The following is a 21,201-nucleotide window of genomic DNA, read 5'->3' on the forward strand; positions in this document are numbered from 1 at the left end:
AAGACCCCTCAAGCCACACCCCAACTTACTGCCACTCTTAGCTGTGCACTGGTCAATGCACGGTTGGTACCAGCCCATGCCCTTGATATTCATGAGCTCATTATCAGGGATAACCTCGACCTCCTGTTAATTACAGACACCTTGCTTAATGAAGGCTCTGGCCCTGCACTCTCACTCTCCATCCCTACAGCGTACACAATCTTCAGAAAGGACCATACTCACCATCTAGGTGGGGGAGTTGCTCTTATCACCAGGGAAGCCCTCTCTGTCAGGGAGGTTGAAGGGCAACATGGTCACAACTGCGACTACCTCCTACTCAAACTCAACCTTTCCCATAACTGCACCATTAACATGCACATTATATATCGACCCCCGGGTCCCATCGCTGAATTCCATGAGACCCTCATCCTCTCCCTGTCTGACAACATTAAAAATACTTCCCAAGTCTTGCTCTGGGTGATCTGAATCTAGGCCTTAACGACCCCAAGGACTCCCATGCCAATACCCTTAATAAAGCCCTATCCACCTTGGGTTTCTCGCAAACAATCTCTGAACCCACCCACATCAAAGCACGCACCTTGGATTGGATCAGTCATCACAATTGTACCATCCAAATCACGGCCAACACTCCGATTCCATGGTCTGACCACCACTATATTCAATTTAACATCAATACCATAAAAGGGCCCCCTAGGTCTACGATCCCATGCCCAGTGGCCTTCGCTAGAAGCTCACGTCAATTGACCGTAGAAAACATTACACCTTTTCTAATGGTGCCAGCTCTGCAGGCTCCATTCTCCAAAGACCCTGACACTCTAGCTACCACTTTTAAATGCATCGTCACCCAAGCTGTTGACGCTATCGCTCCCCTCTCCCTTAAGAAAGCCAAAAAAGTTAAACACGCTAACACCTGGTTCTCACGGGAGTTGCTTGAACAATGCTAAAAGAAAATGCTTGCACTCTCTGCCTGGAAAACCAACCCCTCTGAAATCACCAGAAGTGCCTTCAAGGCCATTTCCCAAACTTACAATGCCAATATAATCCAGACCAAAGCCTCTTCATTCAACTCAAAGATTAATGATGCAAAATCAGGATCTAAAGAAATCTTCACCATCTTTAGAGAGCTGGAAAAACCACCACTCCTCCCCCTACTCTTCTTAAGGATGAAAGCTGGTGTAACAGCATTCAGTCTGCCATGCTAGATAAGCTTAACACTTTGCAAACAAAAATCTGGGGCCATCAAAAAGCGCGTACCCTCCTCATAGCCAACTTGCATAGTAACTCACCTACAGTCACTAATTCAAATTCCTCCTCACCTTTTGACTTTAAAGATATGCTGAACTAGATGATATCACTTTGCTCCAGTCCATCAAACCATCTAACTGTAAGGCTGATGCCTGCCCGGCCCAACTTATCAAGGACTCGGCACACATCCTTGCCCTATTCCTAACTGCCTTCCTTAACTCATCCTTCCAGTCTAGCCACGTCCCAACTGGATTTAAGGAAGCCTGGGTACGCCCGTTTCTTAAAAAAACATCCCTTGACCCGACGGTGCCAGGTAACTACAGGCCCATCACCACCATTCCATCCCTACTAGAAAATGTGGACAAAGCAGCCTACCTGCAAGTCCAGAAATTCCTAGAAGTTCATCATCTCCTCGGCTTGTGGCAGTCTGGCTTCCGCCTACGACATGACACCGAAACGGCTCTCCAAGACTTAAAAAACCGAATGGACGATCTTGAGACACAGGCAAACCTGTGCTCCTTCTGCTCCTTGACTTATCTGCAGCCTTCAACTTGGTGGATCACAAGACTTTCTGCCTCCATCTCGCCACTGCTGCCAACTTCTCCCCCAAAGCATGTGCCTGGATCACATCCTTTCTGCAAGAGAGGGCCATGAAAGTCTTCTCCGACTCAGCCTGTGCCAAGCCGAGCCACATCAAATGTGGGGTCCCACAAGACTCTTACATCGCGCCCACTCTCTGTAACCTTTTTACGAGGCCTCTGTTCAGCATCGTCGACTACCTGAGCATCTCATACACCAACTATGCGGATGACACCCAGGTGCTTATCCCACTCACTGGCGACTACGATCCAGATATGAACACTGTCACTACTATATATTCCACGATCCAATCCTGGATGGTGGACAATTGGCTATTCCTCAATAGTGAGAAAACTGAACTTCTGTTAATTGGTTCACTCACCACGCTGGGTAATCTTGATCAGCAGTACATGTCCTTCACTATCGACAATATACCTATCAAGGTATTCCATAACGTCAAGACACTTTGGAGTCTACCTAGACTTGTATAATGACTATGGATAGACAGGTCAATGCTATTGCTTCCTCTTCGGCCTACTACTCCAAAGTTCTTAACGCAGCTAGACCATTCTTATCCCGCCAGAACTGACTTACCATTGCTAGGGCAATAATTGGATCAAGGCTTGATTATTACAATGCCCTCCTCATAGGGACTTCTTGCAAAATCTTGAATAAACTCCAAATTGTTCAGAACAACGCCCTTAGGGCGGCCACAGGAACTTAAAGGAAAGACCACATTTCTGAAGTTAGTAGGCAGGCTCACTGGCTCCCTGTCAAAGAGAGAATCATCTTTCCCTCACGCGTAATTGCCTCCATGATCTTGCACCCCCTACCTTGTCCAAATACACTGCCACGAGACCTTTGAGAAAGGATTACTCTAACATGATTGTCACTCCCAAGACAGGAGAGTCCGCGCTGGGGGGCACTAGTTTTGCTACGATGGCTGCCTCCCACTGGAATGCCCTTCCCACTCACCTAAGAGTGTTCGAGTCCCACCAAGCATTCCAGAAAGCAATCAAAACCAAGCTTTTTGTCTGAATGTAGCACTCTTTACATCTCGCTGGATTGTTGGGCAGACGTGAGACGATTGAGTAAAGCAGTACGCTATACTGTTAATGATGACTTATGTAATAACGACTGTCATGTGAAACTTACTGATGTATGCAACTATGAACCTCACCTGTCACCTATGATGTCATTTACTAATGCACCTGTAATCAAGAGACCACCTTGGTCGCCTGTAACCACGTAATCAAGTTTACTACAAATTTCATGTAACAGCGCCTCGATGCCTCTGGGCTGTAAGTGTGCTATACAAATGCAAATAAATAAATAAATAAATAATTTGCACAGTTACTAGCACCTATCAGTGGCATGAAAGCCTGGGCAATGCCGGGTATATCAGCTAGTATTCTATATCTGAGATGATTGCTTTACGAATACAATATCAGTGGAGGACACCATTTAAATTTCATTTATACCTTTAAGCACAGGTCCATGACTGCCTAAACCAGCTTCGAGTTGAACAGTTGCCAATTGTATGGCTTCATTCCGAATATGTAAATGGGTGTCCACATAGAAGAATCACATGTGTTTTAGCCGTACTCTTTTATCCCATTCCGGCTACTGAACTACGCAGCTCAATAAAACATGCTTATGCATTTGAACAACTTTTCCGGGACATGTCATTTCACTTTCAAATCTTCCTGTATGTTGAATTTGTGCCTGCGCATGTTTAAAAATGTTTTCAATTATGCTTTGTGCAATAACTGGGACACATCTTCTGTAGTGGGGAAAATATGTATCCAGGCCTCGAGGCCCAGAGCTTTGTATGGAGGTACATCGCTTCCAGACTTTTCTATTAGTGTTCGTACATGGGTTACATGGGTATACATATTCAGAGGAACAGTGCTCAGGGTCATCACCTTTTCTATACACTGTCACAAGGCTGGCATTGGTGGCCTTCCAAAGTATCATGAATTGGGAGGGATATCAGGTTTGATACAGTGTGAAATACCTGCTGTCTTCAAGTCTAGCAATTATGGTCTTGGGCCCAAGGGAGTCTTGACCTTGCCTTTTCCTTCCTGGATCTTTCCGGATCACCACAGATCACATGCCTAGTGTTTCTTAACAGTCATTGCAGACTTCAACAGCTCTGCACTCAGACCTCATTGGAAGTCTTGCCACTTCCGGGTTAGACCCCATAAATCACAAAACATCATCTGTTGGAGTGTTACATGCAGCACTCACTATATAGCTCCACTGTTAAGTGTGAAGTCCTTCAAATAATTGCCATAATACAGTTATTTTCCTTTACAACATGTTGTCAACAAAGATATTTCATCTACCAAGAGGCACCGATATTAGGGTTGAACATTTGAAAAGGTAGTATACCTACATGAAGTGACAAGAAAGTGCAGTGACTAAAGATGCATCTGAACCCACACCTAGTAACACACCTGAATGCTTCAGACCTACCATGACCTTAAAATACACAACCTCCAATGTGCTCCATAACCTCAAACTACATGTTGGATTTCACATGAGAATGAATACAGTACAATACACATGTTGCATGATTAGGGTACATCAGTCCTGGCCGAAAGCCCGGCTTGTCTTCTCTCTTGACTTACTTCTCTCTTGACCAGCTGAGGCTACAGGGTAGATTTTCTATTTCTTTTATTTATTATTGTTGTCGGCAACAAAGCCTTTAACAAAACACACAGATAAAACAGAAAATTCATAAAATATCAGTGCCCTAAAGAAGAATAAATAGATATTCAGTTGACATTTAGGCAAACTAGCAATGCATTAAAAAGACTAAATAGGTATTCAAATCACATTTAGACAAGTTACAATGATTTCATAATCAATACAGGCAAAAAGGTTAAAACACTATTAATCAAAATTGTCCTTTAAAACACGCATACCCAGTCAAAACTGGTTCCCTACACTCAGTAATGCTGCTCTAGGCTTCCCCAGCAGGGCCGAGTAAGCTGCATTTATTACCTCTTCACGATTTGCATAAATCCTAGTGCAGAGGAATCTAATGTTAAACATACATCAATGCTCTCATATCAATATAGAAAACACATATTAAAAACAGTATGCAATGTCATTAACCATTAAGATATACAGGCCAAGCGCAGTATTTACAGCAACAGTGAGTCTGCCTCAGGTGTCCCCCAATAGAGCCCTTGAAAGAGCCTTCCTTTTTCCTTCTAGTTTAAGACTATTAACAAATCCCACTACAGCAATGATTGCACTTGTGTTGTGCCCTGACACCAAGTCAGGCCAAAGCCCCATGAGCTTTATAAAGAAACTTCCTAAAGTACAATACCGGATTTGCTATTAGCACTGGGCTAGACATAGGGCCACATTACTAGGTTGTTGGTCCGGAAATAAAGGTGATGGTAGCAACGTACCGACACGTTTTCCAGACCGCCAAACCATAAGTATGCCGGTAGAGGCACGAAACTCCCGGAGGTTTGACCTGCCAGGAGTTCAGGCCCCTACCGACATACTTTTCAGTGAAGCACCGGCTCTGTTACGAACGGTGCTTGTGATTCAGATGTCCCATTCCAATGGCGTCCTATTGGACTCCTTGAGAATGGGAAATAACCATTCTGCCGCTGCCTAGTAGCACTGGGATGTTAGGCGGCAAAAACAGTGTAACAGGGCTGGCGGCAACTCGCCGGCTAGCGGCGAGTTGTACTGCCAACCTCGTAACAAAGCCCATAATGATATAATATGATATAATATGTCATTTATAACATGCCTGTACACAGGTGTTTCTAAGTGCAACAAGACAAGGGGGGGGGGGACAGAGGGAGGACAAGACAAAGGTTCTCATTAGGCCTTGTGGCAATCACATTATGCAAGTGCAACAGTGCAAAGTGCAGGGGGAAGGGAAGGGAGAAGTGCCAGGGAAAGGAAAGGAAAGTGCAATTAGGGCAGCATTGCTCTGAATTAGTGCAGCCGGGGCAGCATGGCTCTGGGTAAGTGTGGAAGGCAGGGGACTGTAGGGTTACAGTTACAGCCCATAAGTGTGAGGTAGGCTCTGAGGCAGTGCATAGGAGACTGATCATGGAGGAGTCTGCTACCCAGTGAGAGTCTGAGGGTAGCCAAGCAAACACATTAGCTCTGAGAAACAGGTAGGTCAGCAGGGGAGAAAGAGAGAAAGCAGAGGAGAAAAGGAAGGTCTTAAGCTGTTTTCAGAACTTCAGGTGGTCCGGCTCAAGTTTGAGAGGGGAAGGGATGCCATTCCAGAGGTAGGCACCTGCAGAGGAGAGAGATCTACCCCTCACTCTCTGCCTGGAAAACAGTCTGACCCTAAGAGAGTATGAGGTAGTTGACCGAAGGGCTTGAGAAGAAAGGTATTTTGGAAGAGAGATTTGGATGTAGTGCAGGCCCCAGCCCCACATAGTTTAGTTTAGTTTAGTTTAGTTTAGTTTATTGTTTGTATAGCACAGCCTAACCCTGAGGTATCTGGGTGCTTGAACATGGAACATAAGTTACAGATGCAGCACACAAGATGTAGACATTTACAATCATGTTGCAATGTGAGCAACTCAGAACATTGAATAGACCAGTTACAGAATGGTCATGGTGGTAGGCAGTCAGATAGTACAAGTAGAATAGTAAAACAGGCACACCTATCTTAGTCCGGCTACTAGTGAAGCAGTTCTGAGAGGTAGAGAGCTAAGGTTGCTGGGAAAAGAGTAGGTCCTTCACTTAGGCTCTAAAAGACCAGAAGGAGGGATCAGCTCTGATGTCTGTGGGGAGCGAGTTCCAGCACTCAGCTGCTAGCACCGGGAAGCTCGAACCTCCACCTGTTTTCAGGTTGAACTTGGGAATGTTAAGGCAGTGTAAATAAGGAGCTCTGGTGGGTCTGGTGGAACAATGTCTTGAGAATGTGTCAGTTTGGTATTGGGGTGCTGTTGAGGACAGGAATTTGTGAGTGATGACAAGGGTGCGTAGTTTGATTCTGTCACATAACAGTAACCAGAGTACTTCTTGTCTAATGGTTGATATGTGATTAGCACGTGGTATGTTTAGAGCGCATGGATGAGCATTGTTCTATAGAACTTGGAGTCTGTTCAAGTTGTGATTAGTGGAACATAAGAAATAGAGTGTTATAACAATCCAGTTTGGACAAGATTAGTGCCCTAGCTAGGGTGAGGCAGCTGTTGGTGGACAAAGAGGGTTTGCATTAATTGATTAGTTTGTTAGTGTAGGATGTGGTCGGAGACTATAGAGTTTATTTGCTTTTTAAGTGAAAGTGTGGGGTCGAGAAAGACACCAAGGGTTTTGACCTCTTTGGCGATGTTAATGAGATGGTTCGATGTCATTTCACCCCGGGATGTTTTTTCGCAGGGTTTTTTACCACGATTTCTTTAACAAAAAAACCCATTGAATTTTTTAAAATTATTTTTGGGGGGGTTCCCTCCCAACTCCCCCTATTCCCTTAAATGTTTTATCTATTCCCAAACACCCACATCCCATATGTATAATTTTCTAACCCCCCCAAAAAAATTTGATGGGTTTTTTCTGTTAAATAATTTGCTGTAAAAAACTCAGCGAAAAAACGTCCCACGATGAAAGGACGTTGTACCAATGAGATTACCATCAATGGTGAAACATTGGTAGCGGGGGTCAGGTTTGTTGAGACGGGCTTGTGTGCCGATGACTAGCAGTTGCATCTTGTCTTAGAAAGAGACTGTGAATAGCCATCCAGGCCTGTATTTTTAAGTTGATTTCTTTGAGTTCTATAGTATCTTTTTCATAGCAACCGGTGAGGGTAATGAGGACCTAGGTGTCGTCTGCGTAGTTCATGTAGGTGACACCCATATCATCAAGACGATTAAAAAGGAGCTTAGTAAACATATTGGGCCTCATTACACGGATAGCGGTAAGGATTTACCGGTACCGGTAAAATACCTTTAACGGTAAATCCTTACCGCCTTACTACGAGGTCCCTTTGCGGGTTGGGGGATTTAACGCCTGCTTTTTGCAGGCGTTAAAAAACAACCCGCAAAGGGACCCAGGGAGCTAATTACGGTACCGCAATTTGCGGTACCGTAATTAGCGCCTTCCCCATTCCCATTGAGCCCTATGGGGCAAAAATGGGAATGGGGAAGGGCAATGGTGGAAGGGGGAATTACCGCCCCGCCAACCTTGGAATGGGGCGGTAATTCCCCTTTCTGCCAAGGCGGTGCCGATATTTTACCGGCATGAACCATGGCGCTAATAGTGCCATGGTTCTCCGCCATCCATGTAATGAGGCCCATTATAAAGCGTCAGTGAAACACAAGACCCTTGGGGGACACCGCACTGGATAGGGACTGGGTCTGCAGCGGCCGACGGTGCAAAGACCCTAGTCATCCTGTTAGAAAGGAAAGATTAGATCCAGTTGGTGGCATTCGGAGAGAATGCGGCAGCCGAGCTATTTAGTCAGGATTTGGTGTTCAACCAAATCGGAAGCTGCGAATAAATCCAACAAGAGCAGGATGGCTAAGCTGCCCTTGTCTTTAGCTTCATCCATTTGGATTTTTAGTAGACCCAAGAGGGCTGTTTCTGTCTCATGCATGTGTCTAAAGCCAGACTGTCGCAAGCCTAAGAGGTTGTTGTCCTCCAAATGTTGCTGGATTTGGAGATAGGCCACTCTATCTAAGATCTTCAGGACAAAATGGTCAGTCGTGATGGGTCTGTAGTTGGTCGGTGTGTTGGGGTCTAAGTTGGGTTTTTTGAGTAGGGCCAAGCTTCTTTGAGGTTATTGGGAACTGAAGAATTCTTAAAGGAGTCTCCTTGGCAGTTAGATGGTTTGAGGCTCGCAATTATGTTTACCACCTCTTTCGCAGTTACTGGGGACAAGTGGAATTGAGTTCAAGAGGGCAGCTGTGGGCTGGCCGCATTGCATGTGTGGGCAATAGTGGCGAGGCTAGACTTTTTTTACTCTATCTTCGCGTGCAAAAGTGCTAATTTATCAGATAAGGCATGCTGGATATTGACACACCAGGCTTTGTCGTTAATACAGTCGTCAGTAGGCGGCGCCAGTGACTCTAGTTCTCTTAAGATAGAGAAAAGTTCTTTAGTCCCTGATTTGGCATTCTGAATTCTAGTATTGGAGATGTCCTTTTTCGTATTGGTAATGGCTGCTTTGTATTTAGCCGCTTCTGTGGAGAATCTTTCCATGTTAAGGGAAGAAGTGGCTTTTCTCCAACTGGCTTCTGAGTTTCTTTTGAATTTCCGTAGTACTTTTAGTTCTGCAGAGAACCATTTGTTCATGTGCGTAGCGGGTTTAGCCTTTCTCAATTTTAGTGGGGCAATTTGGTTTAGGGCTTGTTTAGGGCTTGCTCCAAGGTGCCATTATAAAGGTTGACCTTGTATTAGGGGTAGCTAGTTCTCTAGGGTTGTATTGCGTTTGTTCCTAGACAGGGATTGTGCTACATTGATAACTGGTGTGCTAAGGTGAGTGCCTTTGGGTATGGGGAAGGTGATACAGTGTAATGTTGAGTAAAGTGATGTCACAGTTGGAATCAGCCAACCAATCCAAAGTTCTGCCTTTGGCATGAGTGGGTTAATTGATACGTTGGGTCAAGCCTAAATGTGTGGCAGTGTCGTCCAGGGAAGATGCACTAGCATCGTTGGGGTTGTGAAGGCTTAGGTTGAGGTCGCCCAGTAGAATGATTTGAGAACCTGGTTTGAAGTTTAAGGTTAAAAGGTGGGTAATATCTTCCTCAAAGGAAGATATGGCACCTGGGTGTTGCTATATGAAGTGAAGCAGGATGGTGCAGGTGTCAAGAAAGTGAGAGTTTGACTGATAGGAGTTCTGCTGAAGGAAGTCCTGTATTTGGGAATTCTCTAACGTTCAGTGGGATTTGGCAATGAAGGCCACTCCGCCACCTTTCCCGTTGCCTCTGTCTGATCGAATGATAGAGTAGTTATCAGACTTGCCGAGAGATAAAGAGGGGCCTGCCGCATGGTGTAGCCAAGTTTCCGTGACATCGCGAAAGTCCAGCTGGTTAGAGGTGATCAGGTCAGCGATTTCAGGGGCGTGCGCCACTAGTGAACTAGCGTTAATAAGAGCTCCCTTAATGGTAAGGCAGGTTGTGACTCAGGCTCCTTGTGGAGATTTGTGGACCACAGTAGATCTGATGTCACTGTGTGGTTCAGTTAGTACTGGTGGAGGAGTAGGGGTGAGGGGTATATGGGGTTAGGGGATATGTGTAAAGGGTGCCCTTTGGGTCAAGGTTCAATGGCGGAAGCAAGAGCCTAGCCTTTCATTTCTCAAATGTAGAGGACATGGAATCAAAGGTGTTGGTGAGGATGCAAAGCGGGAGATCCATTCTGCTGGGGAGAGAGGATTTGAGTTGGTGGAAGAGACTAAGGGCCTCATCACGAGTTGGGCGGTAACGCCGGTGCTATTACCGCCGGCGCTATTAGCCCTACCGCCAAACCCCCCGGCGCTATTAGCGCCGGATCACGGGTTTGACGGAACGGTTAGTGCCCATTCCCCATTGGGCCCATTCGGGAATTCCTCATTCCCCATTGGGCCCTATGGGGAAAATTCGCGCTATTACCGCCGGTGGATTTCCTGCTGGTGGTAATAGCGCCGAAAATCGACAAATTTACAGCAGATTTCCCCCCAGCTCAGAGCTGGCTATGATCTGGCGGACCCTTAAATGCGGCGGTAATTGCGCATTTAAGGGTTACCGCCAGACTCGTGATGAGGCCTTAAGAATGGGGTATCTGGTGGAGCAGCGATGGATTGCAACAGAGGTAGAAACTTGGTGGGTGTTATGGCATGGAACAAAGGAAGGATGGTTGCCATATCAAGTGTTACTCTCCTTAAGGCAGCCATGGTAAGCGTGCAAGTGTCTAATCAAGGGGAGATGAAGAGAGAATGGGAGTCAAAGTGCAGTGCTGGGGAATGGTAGATGCTGTTCCCGTTTTACCGATATGCAAGGAAGTTGCGGTTGGAGATGAGCAGTGCTGGGTAGGGTGCAGGAGGCTAGATACTGCGCTATACAGGTCAGCTGCTGGTTTTGGCCAGGAGAAAGAATCATAGGCAAGGTGCAGTACAAATTTAGGCAGTGGTAATTTAGGCCATGATGATTGGCAAGTAACGGGTTAGAATCACCAGTAAGTTCCTTAAACTAACACAATGTTGCAGGGGTAAGACAATGGATACTGTTATGCAGCGTAGGTGTGCAGGTACATTGGTGGTGCAGGGGTAGTTAGTCACAAATCTGCAGAGTGGCAAGAATGGCAGTACAATGCAATAGGCATGTGAGTACAATAACACCACAGTACAGATGCACAACTTAGGCACGAATATGCCGCGTAGCTAAACATAGGCGCAAATTAGCGAGTGGCAAGAAACGCAGTAAAGTGCAATAGTACAGTGCAATAGGCACACAGTTACACAGCTTAGGCATAAATCTGCTGTGTGGCTAAACGCAGGCACAAATTGGCAGAGTGACAAAAAAGGCGGTACAGAACAATAGTACAGTGCAATAGGCATACAATTACACAGCTTAGGCACACATCTGCCATGTGGCTAAGTGTAGGCACAAATTTGCTTAATGGCAAGAAAGGCAGTACCATCCATTCCGCCCATACAATACAGCATTGGCAAGGCGAAGTGACTAACAATCACAGTACTGTGGGCATACGTGGCATAGTGCAACAAGCGTGGTACTCGTATTGAACAAATTGGTGACGTGGCACAAATGGCAGTGATGTGGCACAAATGGCGGTACAGTGCAGAAAGGCAAACGTGCATATCAATACAGCATTGGGTAAACGTGGAGAGTAGCAATCATGATGCTGTCGGAATTTGGAAGTTGAGTGCGTAGCACTGTTATGTAGTAGCAGCTCAAGACTCCTAGAAACATGGGTAGGCAGCATGGTGGAGCGGAGTGATGTAAAGGGGCTGCAAAAGTGTAAGATAGGAGAAGGCACTCATAAGTGACTAGAGCAGCTGGCTCCAGAGTAATGGAGTTAGGGTGCAGCTAGGTGCGACAAGTACAACAGGATAAGGAGCTAGCATAGCACTGGCTCCGAGCCTGGAGGCGTGCAGATCTTTTCCGGTGCCATGTACGTTAGGTATGCAGCCTAGAGGAGCTGGCATTTTGTGTTGCCCATGGCGCTGTGAGTGTGTTAAGAAGGGTCCACGCTATTGCTGGTCATAGGGTAGGGTTATCCAGTTGTATATGGGTTAACAAATGTAGTGATTACTGATGATGGAACTTCTCACTGAGTATCACGCAGCCAATGAAAAGCCTTCGGGACGATGCAGAGGGTCTTGAACATGATCCTTGCAGCCACTGGGAGCCAGTGGAGAAGTTTCAGGGCTGGAGAGATACGGTCCCTGGGCTTGAGCCCAAGGATAAGTCTTGCAGTCCTGTTATGGATTAGTTGCAGAGGGCGGAGAGTAGAGGAAGGCAGATTGAGAAAACGGATGTTGCAGTAGTCCAGCCTAGAAACAGTGAGCATCTGGGGCAACTGGAGAAAAAGAATAATACCTCTGAGGAGGTGCAGCTGGTAAGGAGCCGTCTTGGCAAAGTCTGTAATGTGAGAAGAGAAGGAGAGAGAGGACTTGAAAATGACAGCAAGGTTTTATGCCTTACAGGAAGGAGAAGGAAGAGGGCCCAAGGAGGCCGGGCAGAGTGAGAGAGTCAAAGCAGGAGCAGGGGTCCCAATGAGAAGGATATCAGTCTTACTGGCATTAAGCAGAGTTTGTTAGAGGTGCACCAATTCTGATTTACAGATAGACAGTCAGGAATGAGTGAGAGAGGAAAGGAGTCTGAGGGGAGCCTGAAAGAGAACTAAGTGTCAACCTCATAACACTGAACATTAGAGGAGAAGGAAGAGATAAGCTGGGCCAAAGGGGCCAAGTAGACATTGAAGAGCCAGGATGAGAGGTTAGAGACACAAGGAACACCACATATTGAAAGAGAGAGAGGTGGTGGAGTGAAAGGATGAAAGTTGGACCTGGGAGGGTCGGTTCAAGAGGGAGGAGATCAACCAAACCAGGGCCCAATCCGGGATGCCCAGGTTCTCACTGAGTCAATAGATCAGGATGGCATGATTGACCGTGTCAAAAGCAGAGGAAAGTTCAAGGTGGATGAGGACAGAGGGAGGCTGGAATCAAGATTAGTGAGCACATCTTCACGGGTGTTCAGGAGAGCAGTTTCCCTGCTTCTGGCTTCTCTGAAGTCAGAATGATGGACATGGAGACAGCCAACAGATTCAGTGTGGAGAGTAAGTTGGCAGATGGCCACATTTTCCAGGAGTTTACCCAGGAAAGGAGTGATAGAGATTGGGCGATAGTTTGCCGGATAGGTAGGATCAGCAGAAGGCTTTTTAAGGAGGGGTGCACAAGGGAGCGCATGAGGAGAGAGGGGAAAGATCCAGTGGTGAAAGAGTGATTGCCGAAATCAGCCAAGGCTGGAGCTATGGTGTCAATGTGGTCTTTGATGGTTCTGGGAGAGCAGAGGAGCACTTGTTTGGATGGCACTTTCATAGATCGGACTTGTCTAGAACCCTTGTCATGTGTAGTCGGAGAGAAAGAGGAGAAAGGAGGAGGAGAGGCAGCCAGAGAGGGGACAATAGTGGTAGAGGGAGAGAAGGAGGAGAGAGAGGACAGGATGTCCTGAGTTTTATTGGTGAAGTGAGAAGCCAGAGCCGTACCGAGGGCCTCGGTGGGAACAAGAGAGGTGGACACTGCAGAAGGATTGGCCAGCTTCGTGCAGATTTGAAAGAGTCTGGCCGTTTTGTTAGAGGCCAAAGAGACACAGGCTTGAATGTGGACCCTCTTCTTGGACAGGACAGAGAGTCTGTATTGCCTTTGGAGCAGGCAGCAGGCCAGTTTGTCAGAGAATTTACTGAAGACCTACCCTTCCTCTCAGCCCCCCCAATAATCAGGTGTTCCAGATGGTGCTCAAGACGGTGATAATGAGGTGTTCCAGATGGTGTTCAAGATCTTCCACCCATCATCATTCCCACAAAATTGACTATTTCCCATGGAAGCCTCACACTGACCAAAGTGAATCAGTATCTCTTTAGTATGCAACAAATTAAGTCAAAACAATAGAAAGATCCTCCTCTCCCTATGATTGGGATATATTGACAAATAAGGAGCAAGCACACACCCGGCCCTTATGTTCCTTGTTCAAATGTTTGGAAGAGTCATATGAGTGCATGCAATAGATGATTTCAATACAATCTTCATAATAGAAGCTATTTACACCATCAATGGTCCAAAAAAGATGGATTTCACAGACATACTATAATATAGGTACATTTCTCCATTCATAGAATCAAAGTAAAGTTAAATACGAGAACCTATCACATTTTAAATCCAACCTTACTAATTGATTTATTAAACTAGTGGAACAAGCCTTCAGCCACCCTCTAACCTGGAATTTGCAGGGTCTAGAAACAATCGGGAATCTCAGATAGATAAAACCATCAACCCGTTATAGAGGATGGTCATCGACCCACCATCTGAAGGCAGTTGATTTAATTCTCCAAGAAGAGTGATGTGATATGATATGGCATTTGTAACGCGCCTATACACAAGTGTTTCAAGTGCATCATTTTAGTTTTCTTTTAATTGATTGTTAATGAGTGACCTTTTACAAAACAGTGAACACCTTCAACTGTTTTTGAAGACCGATTTATGTTGTGTCAAATAATAATAAGTTATCTGCATAATTTAAGTAGGTCACCCTCAAATCATTTACTTTTGGTGCTACTAATGTAAAGCGCCGTCACACAGTTCAGGTAACTTATAACATGCTTTATTTAGATACAGTGCAGGAAGCCCCCCATAGGACCACAACCTCCAAAGCACTGGCTCAACTGACACCAGTGGAATTCCAGACATAGTTCCCCCATCAACATTCTGTGTAGCACAGCAGCAATTACATCCCTCACATGCCACTCCAAGGTAATTACAACACATCTCCCTTCTTTCTTAACACCTCCACTTCACTTCCTTACCACTGCAATTCTGTTATTATTCCAAACCTGACCACCACTCACCGTTACGGCACCATGCATCACCTTTTCCACCTGCAACGGCTCAGAGTACAGGGATTCACCCTTCTTCTTCATACAACCCTTTTTAATACGCACCCAATCACTACACATCACCTTCACATTCCTCCCTCTCCTTCTCTCCTTGACCTCTTCCAAACACTTGTCCTTTGCCCAATTCAGTTTTCTTTTGACCTTGCCCACCACACAATTGGTTTCCCTGGACCTTCCCAAACAGGGAGGACTCACCTTGCTATTGGGCATGCGACCTCTCATCATCTCAAATGCCCTCACCCCGTCACATCGCTGGGAGACATCCGTAAAGCATAGAATGTTACACTCACCTGGGTTCCACAGGGGCGCCGAACGAAGCTGGACTGCAGCGGTCTCCACCAATGTGACTCATAGTGTAGTGATGAGTGACTGCACTTGCTCACTCAGTTTCGTCTGTCTGGCACGTAGGAGGATTTTCCTCAAGTAGTAAAATGATAATTAGCTGACCGTGGTAAAAGAGGTTAACTTTGTCTTTTCCGAAAGCACCTTCTGTCCCCCTGATCATGTCTCACCTTATTGTTAGGAAGGATGGGCTCTCCATCCTGCGTCGGCGTGCAGGGGTGCGTAGAAACCAGTTAACTTCACTGGTCCGCAAGCTTATGGCAGAGTTTTCAGACAACGATGACTCTGAGGTAAGTTTTATGCCAATACAAAGAATAATGCAAGTCTTAGAGTTCGATTGTCTTATAGTTCACTCTTGATCCTTTTATATATTTCTTCCCTTGCAGAATGGCCCAAGGCGAATGTTCCGTCTCCGAAAGGATTGAGGTAGCGACAAGGTAAGAGTCAGTTTTGCACCAAGCACTAATCTTAGCAAGCGATATTGTTCATTAAGAGATTAACCAATTGTCCTCTCTATATTTTGCAGGTGTGGTGCTTCTCCGGAATGAGGGACGTAGGATGATGACTAGCGACACCTCGAGCAGTAATGTACGAAGTAAGTATCTTGCGGTATGAATTTGAATGTCTTTTGCAGAGTGCAGCTCACCTGTTGTTTTTCTTTCTTTTGCAGATGCAGATACTCCGAGCAGCGATTTCAATAAAGTGCCTTGCGGCATTGTGTGGATGAAAGGAGCATTGGTGAGTATGCCCCGGCGCTGCTGCTGACAGTGTAGCGCTGTAACAGATGTTTTCTTATCCTCACAGGTGCGGCGACTCCCCGATGAAAGCAACGACTAATGGTGTGGCTCCTGTTCTAATCTGCTTTCCCTCTTCTCTTTTGCAGGTTTGGTTCACGGAGAACAAGACGGATGTAGCTGTAGACTGGATGCTGAGCTGCAGGCACAGTGAGTGTTACGCTGCAGAGATGCAGAATAACGTGAAGCGTGTGCTGCTCTCCGGGTGTGGTTTAAATAGCCACCACAAAGTAGTTCCCAGGTAAAATAGTTCCAGTACCACACCCAAGAAAAATAGTCCCTGGAAGAAAGTAATCCTTTCAAGGCCTCACGATGGCCTGTACATGATTTCTCTACAGGATGTCCTGCTTAGTTTTAAAAAAGGCAATATGAGCCTGGCACCAACGGCGCCATGACCGAGTCCATAAAGCCCCTAGACGGTCCCTTGAGCCTACCTGAGTTCTCATGGGTGCCTGTACTCTGGGCAGATGGGTCTGTTCCTGATGTCTGGGGGCAGGCATCGTGACATAGACCCTCACACAAATTGCCACCTTCATGTCCTTTCTACACACAGTCGCCATTATAATAGCTTCCCTGATACATCTATTCATTCTTTCCACTCTTCCATAACTTTCTGGATGATGCAATGCCGTCCTTTTATGTGAAATGTCACAGGTGCTTTTGAAATGCACCACCCACAAACGGTGTCCCATTTCCAGTGAATAAACTGTGCGGTACACCCTCTCATGCAAAAATATCCTGCAAAAACTCAGCAACAACCTCACCCGTTGCCTCTCTCACCACCTTGTATTCCACCCATCTTGACAGCTGGTCCACCAAAACCAACACATATTTGCCATGTCCAGTTCCCAAATCCACCAGACCTAGGATGTCCATAGCCACTTCATCCCACACCCCTTTGGGAATCTCCATCTTCACCAAAGGCTGTTCCTTCATACACTCGCCTTTTCCAGACTCGCTACACTCCACACACACTTAGACTCTTCTCCACTTCCTGGTCAAAACCAGGCCACCAATATTATCCTCTCAACACCTCCTTGGTGCGTGACACCCCCAGGTATCCCTCATGCACAACATCAACAATTCTCTTCCGCAATGCTTTGGGAACAATCACCCACTTGCAACGATACAACAAATCTCCCACTAGACTCAACTCATTTAAAACCTCTGAGATGGACGTCTCTGCCTGGGATAAACATATTCTTCTGGGCCACTGCAAGTGCATGAAACCCTTTAGATGTCCGATGACTTCATCACCCTCCAGTTCAGGTAACTTATAACATGCTTTATTTAGATACAGTGGAACAAGCCCCCCACAGGACCACAACCTCCAATGCACTGGCTCAATTGACACCAGTGGAATTCCAGGCTTAGGTCACCCATCAGCGTTCCACGTAGCATACCAGCAATGACAACCTTCACATTCCACTCCAAGGACATTACAACAGGTAGATGTGCCACTGGAAGTAAATATTCCTCCACATCTGACTTATGAAAGTTGAACAGACAGGGGGCCAATATGTACCCCTGTCCGACTCCCCTTGATGTAAGGATAGGTCTAGACAATGTGCCGGATGCATTAATTCTGACGTGAATCACAGGCTGTTCATGGCGCATGATCAGAAGCTGAAGGAGACCATTGGAATCCGCCAATGTTTGTATTTAGCCCAGAGTAAAGTTCTACTAACTGTATCAAAGGCAGCAGATAAGTCGATGGTGGCTATGAAAGCAGGCTTATATGTTTTTGCCAAGACAAGAGATTGCACAGATTTTAATAATACTCCGTTCAGCGAGGTACTCACATGCTTACAAAATTTGGTCTGCCATTTCTTCAGAATACTGGCCGCCCAAGCCTATATCTGCAGTTCGGCCAACAGCAAGGTCACAAAGACCTTGCTGTCAGCATCTAAAATGCTTTTTCGTCTGTAGTTGCATGAGTTTGAACAGGGCCCTTTTTGTAGATTGGCACCACATGGGCAACTTGCCATGACACTGGTATGTGTAGTCAAAATATGTTCCAACTGCAAATTTAATACAATTTACCAATTCTGTGGGAAATTTTGAATAAGGCATTCGATAATTTGTTGGGGCCAGGTGCCTTCAATGATCACCTGATCAAATGAAAGGGACCAAGCATTACCTGCATTATCTTGAGAGAAGAAAACCTCTGCCTTCTCATCCTGAATGGCACAAAACTATTTCTCAGAATGACAGACCCAATCAGATTTGGATACTGCATTTACTTGTGGATCTTTCGATTGAATAGGGCACTGATTTACAAGATCCCAAAACTCACGAGTGGCCACCATAGCCTCTGAGTCGCTTTGTTACAGGATCCCTCTATGACCCTTTAGCCAATAACTATCCGCTGAACCGTAGTAAGATTCTTTTGTTAATGAAAGGAATTCCTGATCTCCAATATTTTAACTCAGTAGAAATAGATTGTGTTAGGTTTCCATTCACCCCAGCTACTGACACTTTGGAGATAGACTTGAAATCAAGACTGGGGGTTGAAGCGATCCTGAAAATGGACTCGGAATGGGTGAAGAGGGGGTATGCAGTGTCGCATGAGTTACCAGCGGTATCAAAAGCGGAGACATCGTATGCACCTAATCAGGTTGTACCACAACATTTTTCAAACAACATGAGAGGCCCAATTCCTTCACCCCAATCTATGGGCTATGGACCCTGAAATAGTCTCCCAAATCGTCCTTAAATTAGGATTCCCAGAGCAGTCACTTTAGTCACAGATACGATACATGCATTATCTTGGAATACAAGGGGCACAAATCATTTTGTGATGAAACTAAGAGGAGTTATATTTTTGTTAACTTTGACGTGGTATCATTTCAGGGAACTTGGCTAAAGACCCCTTTTGGACTAGATGGTTGCTCCACATATAACCAATTGGCAGTACTGTAATGCAGTACGGTAAGGGATGGGTCGCCCGGCAGGGGGGCTTAACTATAGCCTGCAGAAATTATGTGTTTACACACTCCTTGTTACTCTCTGATGAGGTCCCCAGTATATTGTCTATTAAAGTTGAATTTGACTTGGGTGTGATAACCCAAATTGGATAGTAATAAATATTTACTGGAACCCCCTGCAATACCCTTTACTGGACTTTCTCCAGAAACTTTCCGATCTGCTTTTCCATTGTAACTATGAATTCCCAAATGATGAACTCTTGATCATGGGCGATTTAAATTCCCAATGTATAAAGGGATCCTCTTCAAGTTTGGAAACATGTAAACCTATTATTTCCAAAGGTGATATGTGGTGTAACTTTTTGAGGAGATGGGATATGTACATGCTTAATGGCAATATAACTGGGGACACTCCATCGGCCCCCACCTGGACAAGGGAAAAAAGCTTCTCAACAATTGACTATGGGCATCATTCCGAGCTGGGCGGTAAGGGGTTAACGGCGCTGGTAATGGTGCCGGCGCCGTTAACTGCCTTACCGCCCTATTACGAGTCTTGTCGCGAGACCCGCAAAGGGCGCCTGGCAAAACCAGGCGCCCTTAGCGGGTCCCCCTAGCAGACCAAGGTGCTAACAACGGGCCTGTTATTAGGGAAAAAAACAGAAAAAAGGAAAAGAATAAGACAACTAAAAATAACAACTAAAGATGATGATGAGTGCAAAAGGGACGCTAAACGAGTGAATACCAGCTATAGGAATTGGGCAAGGTGTCACGGAGGTCTGACACTCCAAAGAGAGGTGGAAGAAATGTTGAGCGCTGTGTGCCAAAAAAACTCACGTAACTTCTGGTCGCTGTTTTTCCACCTCAAGTGATTCCTCATGTTAACAGTTACATTTTGCATGGATGGTTGCTCTTTGGCTGATTTTGCAGGTTTCTTACTTGGTTGTTTCGCCTTAAGCAGACAACTTGTTAAATTCCCTGCTTTTTTCTTGTTCCTCTTTTGGCATCTATTTGTCTTTTTACAAGATTTCTTAGATGTATTCATTTTGAGGAACCATACTGTTGTAAATGATGTCTTGTTGCGGAGGTTGAGAACAAGGGTGATTGCCTGCATTCTTCATCTTTAGTTTCCTATGTTCTTTTCCTGGCAAAACAATATCTTGTGTGGGATCTTCTAGGGCTGGAGATAATGATGTTTCTGCCCTTTCTGTCTGAGTAGATTCCAATACTTCGTTCAACTGGACCGGCTCAGTAGATTCTAAATTCTGAATTTCCAGAGGTAGCTCCCGTACTTTAACTACAATGCTCGTTAACTCTTTTAAGCAGGGACATTAACCATTTAATTCTCTATTGCTTCCAGCATGATTGAATGCTTCTGGAAATCCCCATATATTTGATGGTAACATTTTAATAAATTCTTCAAGGCAAAATTTGTAGCCTCATTCTGCACTGCCAATACGCATTCTTCCACTCCCGCATGGGATTATCCTCCTGGTTTAAACTAGTCAACCTAGGAGAGCTAGATAGTCTCTCCGGAGCAATGGAAAGAACTTGTGGACTAATGAGGGAAGGATCTTTCTCTGGTGCACTCATTACGCAACTTGAAGACGCAAATGTTTGGACTTCATTTTGGAGTGAATAACAAAGAATCAGTAATGAGTTGTTGTCAATTATAGTGGAAGACTCAGTGTTGCCGACATCTGTTATCAGGGCCTGTGCAGAATTACATGCTTTGTTCAAATTACCCTTAAAATATGAGGTGATCTTTCTTTTATTGACTGATTTCCTTGACTGTCTGGTACTTTCAGTTCAGACCATCCAGCTAGTTCAGAATGTTCTTGTTTGTCTGTACTGGTATTATTGCTTGTATTGGCTGCCACCTTGCAACCCCGTAGTTTATATTCATGGTTAGCCGCTTTTACTGGCATTAATCACGGGGGTTCCTTATTGCACTAAATCTGGCTATTAAGCCAGTACTCAGCCCCAATACATATGATTTAGTCCATACTTGTTGACTGCGGAATCCTGATGGATGTAATGATTTAGTTAGAAATAAAGAGGAAAAGTAAGCCCCAGTCAGACATAAACAAAGGAAAGCAAGAGCAAGATCTTTCATTGCATCAGGACCCTATGTGACCGTGACCTCACTGTCTCTTTAACAGACAAAGGTGAACAATGCAGCCAGAATTCAGGGTTAGGAAAGGGCACCGTACATG

This window comes from Ambystoma mexicanum, chromosome 2q (genome assembly GCF_040938575.1).
Source record: "Ambystoma mexicanum isolate Mex_15411 chromosome 2q, UKY_AmexF1_1, whole genome shotgun sequence".
NCBI classification, from domain to species: domain Eukaryota; kingdom Metazoa; phylum Chordata; class Amphibia; order Caudata; family Ambystomatidae; genus Ambystoma; species Ambystoma mexicanum.